A 14,329-nucleotide genomic window follows, 5' to 3' on the forward strand; every position below is an offset into this window, starting at 1 on the left:
GGATGGGGATCTGTGGATTAGTCCCCTAGAAACAGAGAGGGCGTATACATTCAAGGAGGACTATAAACGCTTCACGGGAGATATAATCTGATTTACAATATCGTAGCATGAGTGCAGGTCTTAGCTTGAAAAAAAAAAGGAAAGAAAACAATTGTAGGGGCCAAAGGTTTTTAGGTCGAGCCTGGGCAGCGCATTCGCTGCTCTGCGAGTTATGCTGTATTGAGGTAGGGACTTGACCTCTGCCCACTCTCTGCCCACATTTTTCATTGGCTAGTGTTATTGTCCACTGTAAACAGTGGCTGTTCATTGGTCAAAAGGATTAGCAGTCCATCGTAAGTACTGCCTTGTCTCATTTTGTAACCTACCATGGTATTGTTGCTCGATATGCTTTAATTACAGCCTCCAAGCACTATTTTCTTAAATAGCTTTTCTCCTGCCTGTTTCAGGCAGGACACACTCTCTCGTAAGGTTTTTTTAACCCCTTCAGCGCGGCGCTGATTACCGCGTCGTGCTGAAGGTTCTATTGAGCGGGCGGGGCCGTGACGGAGCGGTTCCGTCATGCGCACAGCGCAACCGACGCGCATGACGGAACCTCTCCGTCATGCGCATTACAGGGCTTAATAGCACACATTTGCAATGCAATAGGTCTCGCATTTGCAAGAGTTTAAGCTATTGGCATTGTAAATGTCAATGCCTTTTTTTTCTTTTTGTTTTAAAACAACACATAAGTAAAAGGCATTGTCATTTACAATGCCAATAGCTCAAACTCTCATAAATGCGAGACCTATTGCATTGCAAATGCTTGTTCCTTTTTCTATCCTCTTTAACTGCCTTTCGCTCTCCCTCTTCTCTGGTCAAGTCTGATGATGAAAAATAAATCCCCAACAACTAAGAAATGAATGGCGGGGCCGCCACAAATCAAGCAAGCATTTGAGGTTAGATGCTAAATGAGAACATTTTAAAGGCCTCCTGTCAAACATGGGGAAAAACAGCTATAAATCACAATCTAATATAGTGTTTTGTTTCTCCAGTTATCTGTGGTGCTGGAGCGCTGTGGGAACACCGCTGTAATAAAGGACGGCTTAGAAATGTAAACAATCATGGCCGGGGTATCGTTTGTTTCTGTTCACTTGGGGTTAATCAGTGACTGGCAGGACAGGTATGTACAGATTTATGATGTACAACAAGTCAGTCTTTTTCAGGTTATTACCTTTACTCAATTACGAGAGCTGCCTGCTCTATTACTGCAGGGTGGGAGCATCACCCTTTGCAGTGTAATACGTAACACATACCCCGCGATTGTACCCTCCACAGACACTGATGGGGACTGGACACGGCCAGTGAGGCTGCTCGCCAGCGACTGCGTGGCTGTGTGGAAACTGCCTCCGATCACACTGCGAGCCCAGGAGGGAAACATGTAAGCAGCGCTGAGATTCTGTAAGTATATACCACACTGATTATATCTAAAAGGTATATTAAGCCCGCGGCTATAGTTAGCGTACCCTTTAACGTGCAATACATATATGTGGCTGTCGACATGGGCTGGGCTGGGCTGTCCATCTTGGAGGTGGGTGTAGATTGCGGGGTATTCAGCAATGTTATGGCGGATCCTGGGAGACAGAGCGCCTACTCTACAAAGTAGAAGAACACTGCCTCTAACTGACTGTAAGACTTATGCGTTAATGTTCACGGTGTGCACACGTATTGCAGAACTGCATAGGGTTCTCCCCTGAAAACCACCCCCAATAAGTCAAATTCGAATGTTTAAAATATGAATCAGTTCTAATCAGGAACATCGGTGAATGGTTTACTGAAATGGGTGCCCTTATCCAGCTATTTAGGAATGCATGCATGCTATGTGGAATCCGTATTTAAGGGTTCAAGAGGGTCTGCAGTTTCATGCAGAAATAAAGAAACAATATGACAGGATATGTGGAACAAAGGCGGGCTGTGCATCGGTCTCTTGATTCCCACATAGGTGAGGGGTGTACCGCAGTGGCACAGACCGTATGAACCTGAAAAGCCCAGGGCCCGAAATACAAATGCTATTTCTATAAGTAAGTACAATTTATATGTGCAAATGGCTGGATCTGAGGGCAAATTATTCACACAGGGAGACCTAAGAGTGACACATCCTGACACACAATGCTTTCCCACAATGGAGAAATGTAGAGCAGGAGTAACTACTGCCAGGGGTGCAAGGAGTGGGCATTCCCGGGGAAGGGGCAGCTTAGAGCACTCGGGAATAGCCGCACACTCTGGACTTTACTGATACCACAAACTTTAGTCTGACCCATTCCCACTCTGAAACTGGTGGGAGACTGCCTCCTGCTTAAAGTGCCTTACAGCACAAGAATGTAAAGAAAACGTCCCCAAAACTGACGGCAGGTATAGAGTTTTTCCCATGGAGAGAAATAATTGCGAAGAAACTGACACTGCACTGATTTAGTGTCATTTCCCTGTGCACAATTGTGCACTATTTAGGTCTGGACATGCTGTACTCCTGAAGTTGCATTTGTGAATTGAGGAAAGTTCTGCGGCCGTACCCCTCGAAACCTATGATTTGAGAAGGTTTCCCAAATGCCTAAATCTACAATGCCGCTCCCCATAATTGAACCTTAAACCCCTCATCAGGCATGAACCCTGCTCATCCACGAACCCTAAATCCCCTCAACACCCTTACACTCCATCCATCTCTAAACCCTAAAATCCCCTTTTTATGCCCTTACTCCAATTATTCATTACCAATAAAACCCCTCATCGCCTTAAACATTACCCATCCCTGCACCCAAAACCCCACAGTAGTCCAAAACCCCACCCAAGTTTATTGAAATTTTGGATTTCACCTTAAAATTGCCTTTCCTTAAAATTGGTTTTCTGTGATTTGGTTTCCTCCAATGTGGTTTCTCAGTTTTTGTTTTCCATTAATTCACACAAATCCCTAAAATCACAGAATCTGGAGGGCGTGACTTGGAGCATCAAGATGGTGGTCGCACTCTAAGAGTGCTCTGGACCCCTCCGTCATCCGCTCCATGACCTGCTGCCATCGGAGCCCTGCCTGCACCTGAGCGCGAAGGACTTCTCCCCTTGTGACGGCGCCACAACCTTGTGGGGTCCGGTGGGCTGCCTAAGTCCACCCCAGGGCTACTTTTCGTCTGCGGCAGCGAGAGCAGCGGCCAAGATGGCGGACCCAGCCTCCCCCTTGTCAGCTACTGGGGGATCAGGACTGCCTGCGGCGGCTTACTGAGGTACCACGAGGACTAAGCCCCTCCCCGGAGCTACAGATCCTGGCTGCTGATGCTCCGGACCCTGCCTGTACGCCCAGGGACCTGACCTGAGGCAGTCGGCGCGCCGGCCTGGCTGCGGCCTGCCCTCCCGGCCCACTTGCCTGCACCCAAGACGTACTGCCGCAAGGAGCCTGCGCGGGCTGTGTGCAGGGACGAGAGAGGGAGGGCTCTGCTGTTTGCTGGCGGTAAGCAGCGGTTCCTCCCACCCGGCCGACCACGAGGGGCTGCATCCCGCGGACGACTCCAGACAGGATGAGGGCGGGTGGAGACCCGGGGACGCGCTGGACTGAGTCCGGTGGCGCGTGGGCCTGTCCGGGCCTGCTGGGCCCTGCTGCGGCGGTGAGTGGCTCCCTTCTAATCCGCGATGGAGAGACTCTGAACACCGGGTCTCGCCGGGCCCCGGATCGCCCTGGGGAGCCCCTGACCTGCAAGCCCGCTCCGCTGTGATCTGCCTCGCCTGGGGCACGGAGGTCTGCGGAGGAGGCCTCGGGGCAGTCTTCACGGCCGGGGCCAGCTGCGGTCTGCACACTCCACTGCTGCTTCTGGGTCTGGTAGCGAGCGACTTTCCAGCGGTGAGCCCGACAGTGGGCCCGCTTTGCCACTATTTACCAAGGGACTGAGGAGGAGGACCTCTGGGACGGCGCCCCGCCCGGACTAAACGCCATGCCCTAGGCCCCACATGGTGTTTTGGGCAGGCTTTTGAGACTGCGATAAGGTGCTAGCGGTCCCCGCTTGGAGTCCTGCCCCACAGTGCTGACCGTGAGGGGGGTTGAGGTATCCTGCTCGGGTGGGAGAAAGGTGCATGCTGGCGCCACAGTTCACCCTCCCCCCACCACTGACTTGGTTGTGTACCGGAGTGACCACAGAACCTCTGGCACGGTGCAGCAGGCGCAGCCCGAGCCCGCACCTCGGCGCATCGACAAACTGGAATTCTTCCTGATCCCTGTTGACGCTGGACATTGGCACCCGCCCTGGGGGGGTCCCGCCCATAGCGGAGCACGCATCTGCAGCTTTTGGGAGGGCACACGCTCCAGAGCCCAGGCATCAGGCCCCTACGGACCCTTCACCTGACGCCAGGGGCACTCGCCAGGCCCGACCTGTGGGGACCTGCACCAGACGCACCCTGACCCCAGCCCCCAGTCGGGGCTCTTTCCAATGCTTGACATGGGGAAAGACCGGGGCCCCTAAATCCTCCGCCACCCATACACAGACAAAGTTTGACCAATTTACCACGGTTGATCGCGATCCCTCATGGCACACCGAGGGCAACCCTTCTCTCCAGGGCAAAGATTTGGCCGCTATCCTGCAGTTGATCAGCGAATCCCAGGCCTCGGTGCAGGGGAAGATCGGCGAGGTCAGGGTCGACATGTCCCTCATCCGGCAGGACCTGTGCAAAGCCACAGCCCACATCATGGAGGCCGAATCTCTCCTCTCCACGGTGGAGGACGATGCCCATCAACTGAATGAACAGGTGGCCCGCTTGCTGTCCCACACCAAGGAGCTCCACAGATGCGCGGAGGATGCCCAAAACCGCTCGCGCCGCAACAACATCCGCCTGGTGGGATTTCCTGAAGGGGCCGAGAAGGACCAGATGTCCACCTTCACTGAAACCTGGCTCTCCTCGTGGATGCCCAAGGGCGCACTCTCAACATAGTTCGCGGTGGAGAGAGCCCACTGGTCCCTTGCGCACAAACTGCCACCCAGGGCCCCGCACCAGCCCATCATCGCCAGGATCCTCAACTTTAAAGACCGGGACCGAAACCTGCATGAGGCGTGGTCCCAGGGCCCCCTAAAATTCCAAAACCACTTCATTATGGTGTTCCCTGACTACATCAAGGAGGTCCAAGACCAACAACGCTCATACACAGACGTGAAGAAGAAAATGTGAACTCTTGGCCTTCAATACCGACTCTTGCTTCGGCCGCCTCCACGTCATCTTCCAGGGCAAAACACAATTCTTTGACTCGCCGCAGGCTGCCTGGACTTGGCTGACGGAGGAGTGCCCCCTTTGGTCCCGGCGAAGCTCTTTACCCGTGCCCTCGGGCCCCCAATCCACATGACCTCGATCCCCCAGACAGCAGCGCTGGAGGCACACTCAATCCCGCAAGAGACGCCAGTCCCATAGAAAGGCTTCCAGATCGCTGAGCCTTGCCGCCCGTGGTCCCGGGGGCTCCCCCAGCCTCCCGGGCTCTCCATCTCACCAAAGAAATCACTCGACTGGCAACTTATCTGGAGAACACCTCCCGCTGGACCACCTGGGCTTGGCGGCCGCTGACTCGGATCCTTCTCGCAGCCCAACAATCTGATACCCTCTGAAGGGTAACAATTGTGCTTAGGGGGTCCATGCAGCTTCTTAGTTTAATGCCCAGCCTGCACGATGTCACGTGGCGGAACTTGAGGCACTAACATGCGGCATTCTTGTGGCCGTCATTGGAAGGGGACTCGACTGCGCTATGGAGAATATGCGCCCCTGAACAGCGCTTGCTCCCCGCGGCGATTAGACTCTGCAAGACGCACCGAACTGTGGTCTGTCCTGCCGGGCACCTCCACATTGCCCTGTTGACTCCGGGTTCCTCTTGGTCCACGGCACCTGATGGGAGGGGACCATCCAGTGACGCGGCCTCACTGTTCCATCACCAAGGACGCCATGGCAGAGTTCTTGTTTCACTCCGTTGATCTATCTGTTGAGATACTGAAAATCCGTCTGTAAGGAGGGGTCCTTCACGCAATCCAACCCAAACCTTTTAGTTTGGTTTCTTACTTTGTCTAGTTGGGATGACAGATGCTTCTGTTCCTGAAGTATAGGGTGGGGGAGGGGATAGGGAGGGGGGTTGGGACCGTTGTCCTGCTGTTGATGTTGTTTTAATGTGTTGCCGTGCCAGCAGTCTCAAGGTACACTATGGTGATCTCGCGTACCGCTTGCGATTTACAGTCACATTTCCAATCCTGCACTCAAACCAGACCCATTTGCACCCACTGCTAGCCCGGGTTTTATGGCCCTCCGATCCCACCTTCGCCCCCATGACATGCACACATGACACCGGAGCCTCTCTCCACACACTCTCCTGGAACGTTAACGGGCTTCTGGACAGGGTCAAACGAATGGCAGTCCTGCGCTATGCCCAACGCCAGGCAGCTGACATTCTCTTGCTCCAGGAGACTCACCTCATGAGAAACCACTGCCCCTTTCTGGCACGATATGGATACGATTAAGTCTGGCACTCGGGGTTCACCCCGGGTTCTCGGGGGTGGCAAACCTTATGTGGCGCAACCTCCCCTTTGTGCTCACACAGGCCACTCAAGACCCCCAGGAAGGCTTTGTAGCTCTGAGTGGAACGCTGGGTGGGAACTCTCTCAATCTCGTCTCCATCTACTCACCCCCGTCAATGCTCACAAATACTCTAGAGCGCACCACCAATCTCCTCACCTCCTTACCTCTGGGGGCTACGATAGTTGGGGGCGACTTCAATGCAGTTCTTAATCCCCACCTTGACATTACAGGCCCTCCGTCCACAATAAGAACCACTCACACTAAACACTTGGTGAACTGGGCAGACTCTCTGGGTCTGTGCGTCGCCTGGAGAATCTGGCACCCACAGAGCAGGCAGTTCACTCATACATCAGCTGCACACCGCACCTATGCACGTATAGATACTATATTTGTCCCCTCTATTGACTGCCAAACAATTAGAGACATCTGTATCCTTCCCAGGGGCATCTCAGACCATTCACCTGTACTTCTCAGCACTGTAGAACCTCCTACCTCAGTACCCCCAACCTGGCGGATGAACGCATGGTTCCTCCAGGAGAAAGGTGGTCAGGCCGAACTTCAACAATATTTTCTTAACAATGCGGGCTTTGTCCCCTCCCCAGGTACCCTATGGGAAGCGGGCAAAGCCACCATCCGGGGCTTCGCCAAGGGCCAACTCAAACTCCAGCGACAAGCCCAAACACACCAGACAACCCTGCGAGGGACTCAAGCGTTGCTCCTCGAACAATGTCCTCCCGAAGACTGGGACGAGGCTCATGATAGACAACTCACACTCCTAAGGGGCAAAATCCAGCAACTCTCCCTGGACGCCACCAAGCTCTTGTGGAGGTCCTCTATAGCTAGGGTGTATGGCCGGGGGGATAAGAATGGGAAGATCCGACACAGACTAGCTACATATCCGAGGGCCAATTGCATAATTCCAGAGATTGTGGGCCCAAATGGGCAGAAACATCGTTCCCCTCTGGCAATGGCCCGGGCTTTCGCCTCCTATTACCAAGAGCTATACTCAGCGCAGCACCCCAAAACTTCCCTTTCCGACCTGCTTGGCGCGGGTCGTTTCCACATCCCTCGCCTCAGCACTGCTGAGTCCGCTGACCTGGACCTCCCCATTACCTGCAATGAGATTAATGACACCATAGCACACACCTCGCTGGGCAAATCTCCGGGCCCAGACGGTCTACCACAGGAGTACTATACTGCATACCATGAGATCCTCATCCCGCACCTCTCTGACCTTTTTACTGAAGACCTTGAGAAAGGCTCCTTTCCCCCGAGACAGATGTTTCCACTATTGTTCTCCCCAAAACGAAGCTGCCGTCTTCTAACAGTGCGGATACCGCCCCATCTCCCTCATAAACACAGAGGTTAAAATATTTGCCACTGTCCTCGCCAAGCGAATGAGGCCCTACCTCACCGAACTGGTTCACCCCGACCAGTGTGGGTTCATGCCTTTGGGGGGGACCAGCCACTGCCTCTGTCGCCTCCACCTGGCCATAGCGAACCGCCACTTGCTAACTCCTTATCAGGCGCTTCCTTTCGTAGACTTTGAGAAGGCCTTTGATTCTGTGGATTAAGGGTACTTGGGTGACGTGCTGACCGAGATGGATTTTGGTCCACGTTTTCGCAATCTGGTGAAGGTCCTCTGCTCTCGACCTTAAGCTTGAGTGCTAGTCAACGGAGTACTATCGGAGGCGATTCCCATTGGCAGAGGAACAAGGCAGGGATGCCCCCTCTCACCCCTCCTTTTCACCTTAGTGATGGTTCCCCTAGCGAGCCTTATTCGATCGGATAACCGCATTGGGGGTTGGGAGTGGCCCCACTCGGAAGAGGACAAAATTGCCCTGTACGCAGATGATGTCTTACTCTTCCTTGTGGAACCGGCCTCGCCCCCCACTGTCTTCAGGTGTTACACTCCTTCAGGAAGGCATCCGGTCTGCGTCTTAACCCCAGTAAATCGGTCTTGTACCCCCTACACTTAGCGAGGCATTGCTACGACTGGCAAACCACAATACCCCTCAGGCAACAGTCCTTCAAATATTTAGGGCTTTACTCCCAGAACTAGCCTGGTCCCTCAACATATCCGCGCTAGTGAAATGAGTTAAGGAGGACCTCTGCAAATGGCAGACATTACCACTGAATCCCCTAGGGAAGATCGCCCTGTTCAAAATGATGACCCTCCCTAGATTTCTCTATGTCATTCAGAACACCCCTTTCTGTTTCCCAAGGGCCTTTTTCAGAGATCTGGAGAGCCTAGCCACTAAATTTCTTTGGGGTGGCCGGAGACCCCGCATAGCCTTAACCTGTTGCGGGATCCCACCCTTCGATTGGGGCATAGGAATAGCCAACCTATATTTGTATTATTTGGCAACCCGCCTATTCACATTACATGATTGGTTTAATGGGGGATGGTCGGACCCGGCCTACAGGCTCAAACTGAGTGAATTGGGCCTATCCCGAATTCAAACAATGATGTACAGAGGGCCAATACCTCGAACTCTATCGGGGGTGACACAAACCATTCTCCTGGCCTGGCGGGCATCACTGCACCACACCCAATGGACACACAAACTCACTTAACACACACCACTCTGGCATGGAGCGTGGCTAAGGGAGGTTAGTGCGCTGGAAGGGTTTCGGTCCTGGGATCTAATCGGGATCGCACAGTTCTGAGATGTGTGGACCGGCGACCATATATGCTCCTTCCAGGATCTGCAATCCAGGTATTCCTTACACCCCTCACAATTTTACAGATACCCACAGTTGCGTCATGCTCTCCACTCACACATACCAGGCGGCACAACGTTGCTGGAATATAGCCCACCTGAGGCACAAACCATGATGGGGAACCTGGGCAAGGGGGGCATCTCACGCATTTATCGCTCATTAACCAACAACACCCCAAACACACTGGAGCAGCTCAGAAGCCAGTGGGAGGAATGGGTGGGTCCACTGGAGGAGGAGAACTGGAGGAATGCACTAATGGCACCCAAGACGGTCACCATGTCGGCCAGGCTCTGCCTGATCCAACTATACTGCTCGAAAGCTGCCTACTTAACCCCCGCTCACCTTCACAGGGCCGACCTATACCCGACTGTCACCTGTACGCGATGCGGCTATGACCAGGCAGACTTCTTCCACATGGTTTGGGCATGTCCCCACCTGGTGCAATTCTGGGGATGTATAGAACAGGAACTTCTGGAGGTTCTGATTTGGGAGGTCTCCCACAACCCGCTGCACACGCTCCTGAGGATCACAGACGGGCTGGAAGGGTCCAGGAATGAAAAACTGTTCTTTAACACGACGATGATCATAGCTAACCGGGACATAGCTGAAAATTGGAAGCGTTCCACTCCGCCTGGCATCAGGAAGTGGCGTGTGGGGGTGGACTGGTGTGCCACACAGGAAAAGCCCCTATATGACGCTTGGGGTTGTCCGAAGAAATATCGTAAGATCTGGGGCAAATGGATGGGTCAAATAATGTGATTTTGCTTTACTTTCTTGACTGTATGTGCTATCTGGGACATCCCAAGGTCATGAGGTACAAGGGTTTGTCATCTAATCGAATGTGGGATTTTTTTTTCTTCTCATTACTGTACTATGTTACACTGCTGGTCTTCTTACTATGTCTAAACTTAATAAAATTGTTTATCAAAAAAAAACCACAGAATCTGCAGGCGTTGGGAAAATGTGTCTTTGCACCATTATCCATCTGAAGAAATCCCTTCCCCTCCACACCTTTAAACGCTTGATATTAGAGGCACTTTCCCAGGCTTTAAACTCCTCCTTCAACTCCTTCATTGAGCTTTACACACAAAAGTTCTTACGTCTGTGAACACCCACCAAGTTCATACTTTGTCGGTACTCTCTATATCTGCATTGCGACACCCAGGGCACTCCCCTGGAAAAACCAATTTTCCTGACCCTTGGTCACAGCGACTGCAGGTAAATCTGCACATTTTGCATATTTTTTGTTGCTGCATGTAATAGCTATTCACATTTTTGTAGCTCATGAGTTTATAAATAAGGATCTGGAATTTCCGGGTAGAGATTCCACTCTTTGCAAATGTATGTTTATTACATGTGTAAACGTATTTATAAAGTAAGTAAATGTTTGTGGAAATCAGCCAAGGACTTCCAGCAAAGACGCAAAATTCGAAGTTGCGGGGGTAATACTGAGCTAAAATTTTAATTGTAGCCAACAGATGACCAGAGTGTGCTCTGAGTAACCAACATACCAAGGTATAGCTTCTGTGAGCTTGTGCTATACTAAAGCCATATCTATTGGCTTTGTCAATGCATTGGACTATTTATTTTATGCTCTGATTTTCCTAAACATGACAATATAAAATTCTTACTAGTTTTGGCTTTAAGGATATAACCTGACACATCTGTATGCCAAATTAATTTGGGAAATTGGAATAAAGAACCTGGGTGTGCTATGTGGAAGTAATGGCTCTGTGATTAAATGAGATAAAGCAAGGCAAGCATAATACTTCAGAAATGAGAGGTGTCTGTTTCACTATATTTCGATATTTGTATTTGTGCACTGTACTTAAGTGAACTAGTCTTCACGGACAATATTTGTTAGGCTGTGTTTGTCTTATGGCTACAAGATTCTGCAAGTCTCTAATCCTTAGTACGTCCCACCACAACGATTTGTTGTATTGGATTCATGGGTAATTTCTTGGCAGTGCTTATTTTGAGCCTGTGGTTTCCGGTGCTCAGCACCAGCTCTTAATCATCAACACCAGGGCTTTTCATGAGCACCAGTTAAGGACACATTAATTTATGGTAGGCACGGTGAGATTAAGTGATTTGCCCAGAATCACAGGATGTTGAGCTAATGCTGAAACTCGAACCTGCTGAGAAGCCGGCAGCTCTGGCCATTACCCCACACCCTCTCCCCACTTTCATGGTTAATAGATGGTTCTGTTTTAAGTGGCACTAACTGGTGCAAGCTGCTTCCTGATGAGAACCCTAGCACTTTTTTTATTTACAAATTAACCACTGTTTCATGGAATTGTAAAAACTCTGGGGCAAATCGGTGTAAAATCTTTTTTTTCCAATTTACTTTTCAGAAATAACGGAAAAGTTACGCGAAGCAGTGCATAGCGGTGCTTTGCTTTACTTTGCACCATGGGGGCGAAACAAGGGTGGAGCATGGGCATTCCCTTGCAACCACCCAAGCTTTCTCATGCTAAATCCAATGTACTAAGTAAAGTAGATTGGGTCTAGTGTGAGAAAACTGCGCCATTTTCAAGTAGGCGCAGGGAAGGAGAAAGGCTTTCATTTCTCTTTCCTGACTTTGTATGTGTGCTGCACTGTACAGAACGCATACAAAGAGGAGAAAAGTTTGAAGTGAGTCTCAGCAGAGTAGCTTGTACTGGAACAGTCCCCTTCCAGTACAAAACCTATGCTAGACTCACGGAGACACCCTTGCACCATGGCGCAAAGGTGTATCCGTGGGGCACAGCAGCTGATTTCAGTGCCGGCGCTAGTGAGAGGGAGGAGATTGCCTTATTTTAGTAAATAGGGCTCTCTCCTCTCTCCTTTTCACGTAGCGCAGAGCAGCATTTGCGGCTGCTGCACTGCGCTACGTGAAAACTTGGTAAATCTCCCCCTTCGTATGAAAATGCCTGGGAAAAGTATAGTAAATGCAAATCAGTGAAACTTTAAAACCCATTTTGGGTTTAGAATTTGAGACAACGAAAATTTTTAAATCAGTTTACAGCACTAAACGAAAAAAATGTAACATAGTCGACCTGAAGAGAAAATACAAGTTTTTTCAAATTGATTTTCCATCTGTACATGTGCAGCTGCTATCTTTAGCTAGTGACGTTTTTGGCCAGCAGTAGTTTGTGTTTTGGTATTTGTAGTTACGATTTTACTGTTAAATGTTTAAACATCCCAGCATGTACAATGCTGCAGGCTCAGGTTTAATAAATTGCCTTGTGCCTTTGGCAACTTTGCAGGTACTCATTGTTACTATACATGTGTTTTGTGTTTGTCTGTTTGTAAGTCCCTGTTTTTCTGTACATTTCAGTGACTTTAAAAACACGGGCTGTTTTAATATAGTATCTAAGCTCAATAGCCTTCTACCCCTCTGAAAAATCACCAAATGCATTTTTAGTCTTTAAATACCTTTCGTTGCTTTCCATTACGTTAGGTGTGAGAGGAATCGTCCTGATATTTTTAGGCCTGGCCTTTAGGATAGTTTTAGTTGTTTGTTTTGCTAGACTATTGTTTTCAAAACACAAAATATACATACATAGAGGGGTTCTGGCCAACGAGCTTCATCCATCGGTCTGTTAAATTGTAAATCACAAATCGCCGCTTTAGCTAAAGCGGCGATAATTTTAACGCCGTTTCTTGATAATATGCCCCTATATGTTTTCTCCCGCGACAGCATCCAGCATTGGGTCTTCATCTTTAGCCATTGGCTTCCTTTTCTCAAAGTGATTGCACAGAGCCCATGCACATTGCTCACATTTGCCTAAAAATTGTTTATTTCCCTTTAGTGGCAAGGCTATTGCAAAAGGTGTCTTTAAAATGTCATTTGGTTTTTATATTACCTTTAAATACCGGCTATGCATTTTACCTTCAATTCTTATTACATTTTATGTTATAAAATGTTCCAGTTACGTTGTAACGTTGTAACTGCAAGTAACTGGTTAGGCTGGGATTTTATCTTGTCTTCATCACAATTATTATTATTAATAATAATAATAATAATAATAATAAAAATAATAATAATAATAATAATACAAATAATAAAAGGAATGGCACAATAAAAAGGATTGTTAATTCAAAACATCACTAGAATAACAGCTACATCATTAATTATTTGTATTTATTTATTAGAGGCCTAAAGCAGATATATTTACGTGATGGCACATTTATTCTTTTCCTTTTTATTTTTCTGGCATTTGCTTGCAATAAAAATAAACACATAATCAACCATAGCAGCAGCTTGCCAAGACTAGACCTTTTGGATTTATCAGTGTTTGTTGTACTCGTATTCTGGTGCTTACACTCTTGTACTTCTGATTAAAAAATACTGCAAGACTTACAATGCACAGAAAAAAACAGGAATTGGATAACTGGTCACACATATTGTGGGGCAACTGGAAACCTCTTCAATATCTCACACAGCCCACATACTGCACATTGATACATGCCTCCTATTAGATATCCCCACCTGCACCCATTGTACACAGCGGCTTGCTCCCTGCAGCACATCAACCTGTGTCCCATAATGCCTACGGCAGCCTTGTGCACCTAACCTGAACATCAGGGCAGAGTTTGGGGAGTTCTGCTACGTGGAACTCCACGAAGTGCAAAAAAACGCCGGCCCGCTACGTGAAGCTCCGCCAGCGGCAGAGTGCGTTAGATAAAATGCCATTCACAGTGATTTTCAGTGCCGGGTGTTTGTCCACACGGTGCAATCATCGCGAACGGCACCATGCACAGTGCAAGCGGGTGCTGCTTCCTTTCTGCCACTCAAGTAGATTTTTTACTCGAGCGGCAGCTTTCTCAACGCGAACGGAAGTTTCTCAATGCGAGCGGTCACAGGCATAAGCGACCACTCGCAATGAGAAACCCGACTGCCCGCTTTGAGAAATCTCACTGGGAGGTTGATTTTCCACGCTCTCCAACTTGACGTTGACGATCGCGAACAAGTAAAAATCTTGCGGGAAGTGGATTTTCCTCGCTCGCACTTCCCAACTTGACGTTGAGGAGCACGAGCGAGGAAAAAACTCTGCGGAGAGGA

General features: G+C 49.6%; 1 protein-coding gene across 1 annotated transcript in view; it reads left to right on the forward strand.

Annotated features, from left to right (window-relative positions):
- The first annotated feature begins 1,334 nt into the window (after window positions 1-1,334).
- The window catches only part of ADGRG4 (adhesion G protein-coupled receptor G4), a 1,724,535-nt gene continuing 1,711,540 nt past the window's right edge, over window positions 1,335-14,329 (forward strand). Inside the window, exon 1 of the mRNA XM_085607949.1 lies at window positions 1,335-1,437. The gene's annotated coding sequence lies outside the window, so the exon portion shown is untranslated. The remainder of the gene's footprint in view (window positions 1,438-14,329) is intronic.

Source organism: Triturus cristatus, chromosome 5_2 (genome assembly GCF_964204655.1).
Source record: "Triturus cristatus chromosome 5_2, aTriCri1.1, whole genome shotgun sequence".
In the NCBI taxonomy this organism is placed as follows: Eukaryota; Metazoa; Chordata; class Amphibia; order Caudata; family Salamandridae; genus Triturus; species Triturus cristatus.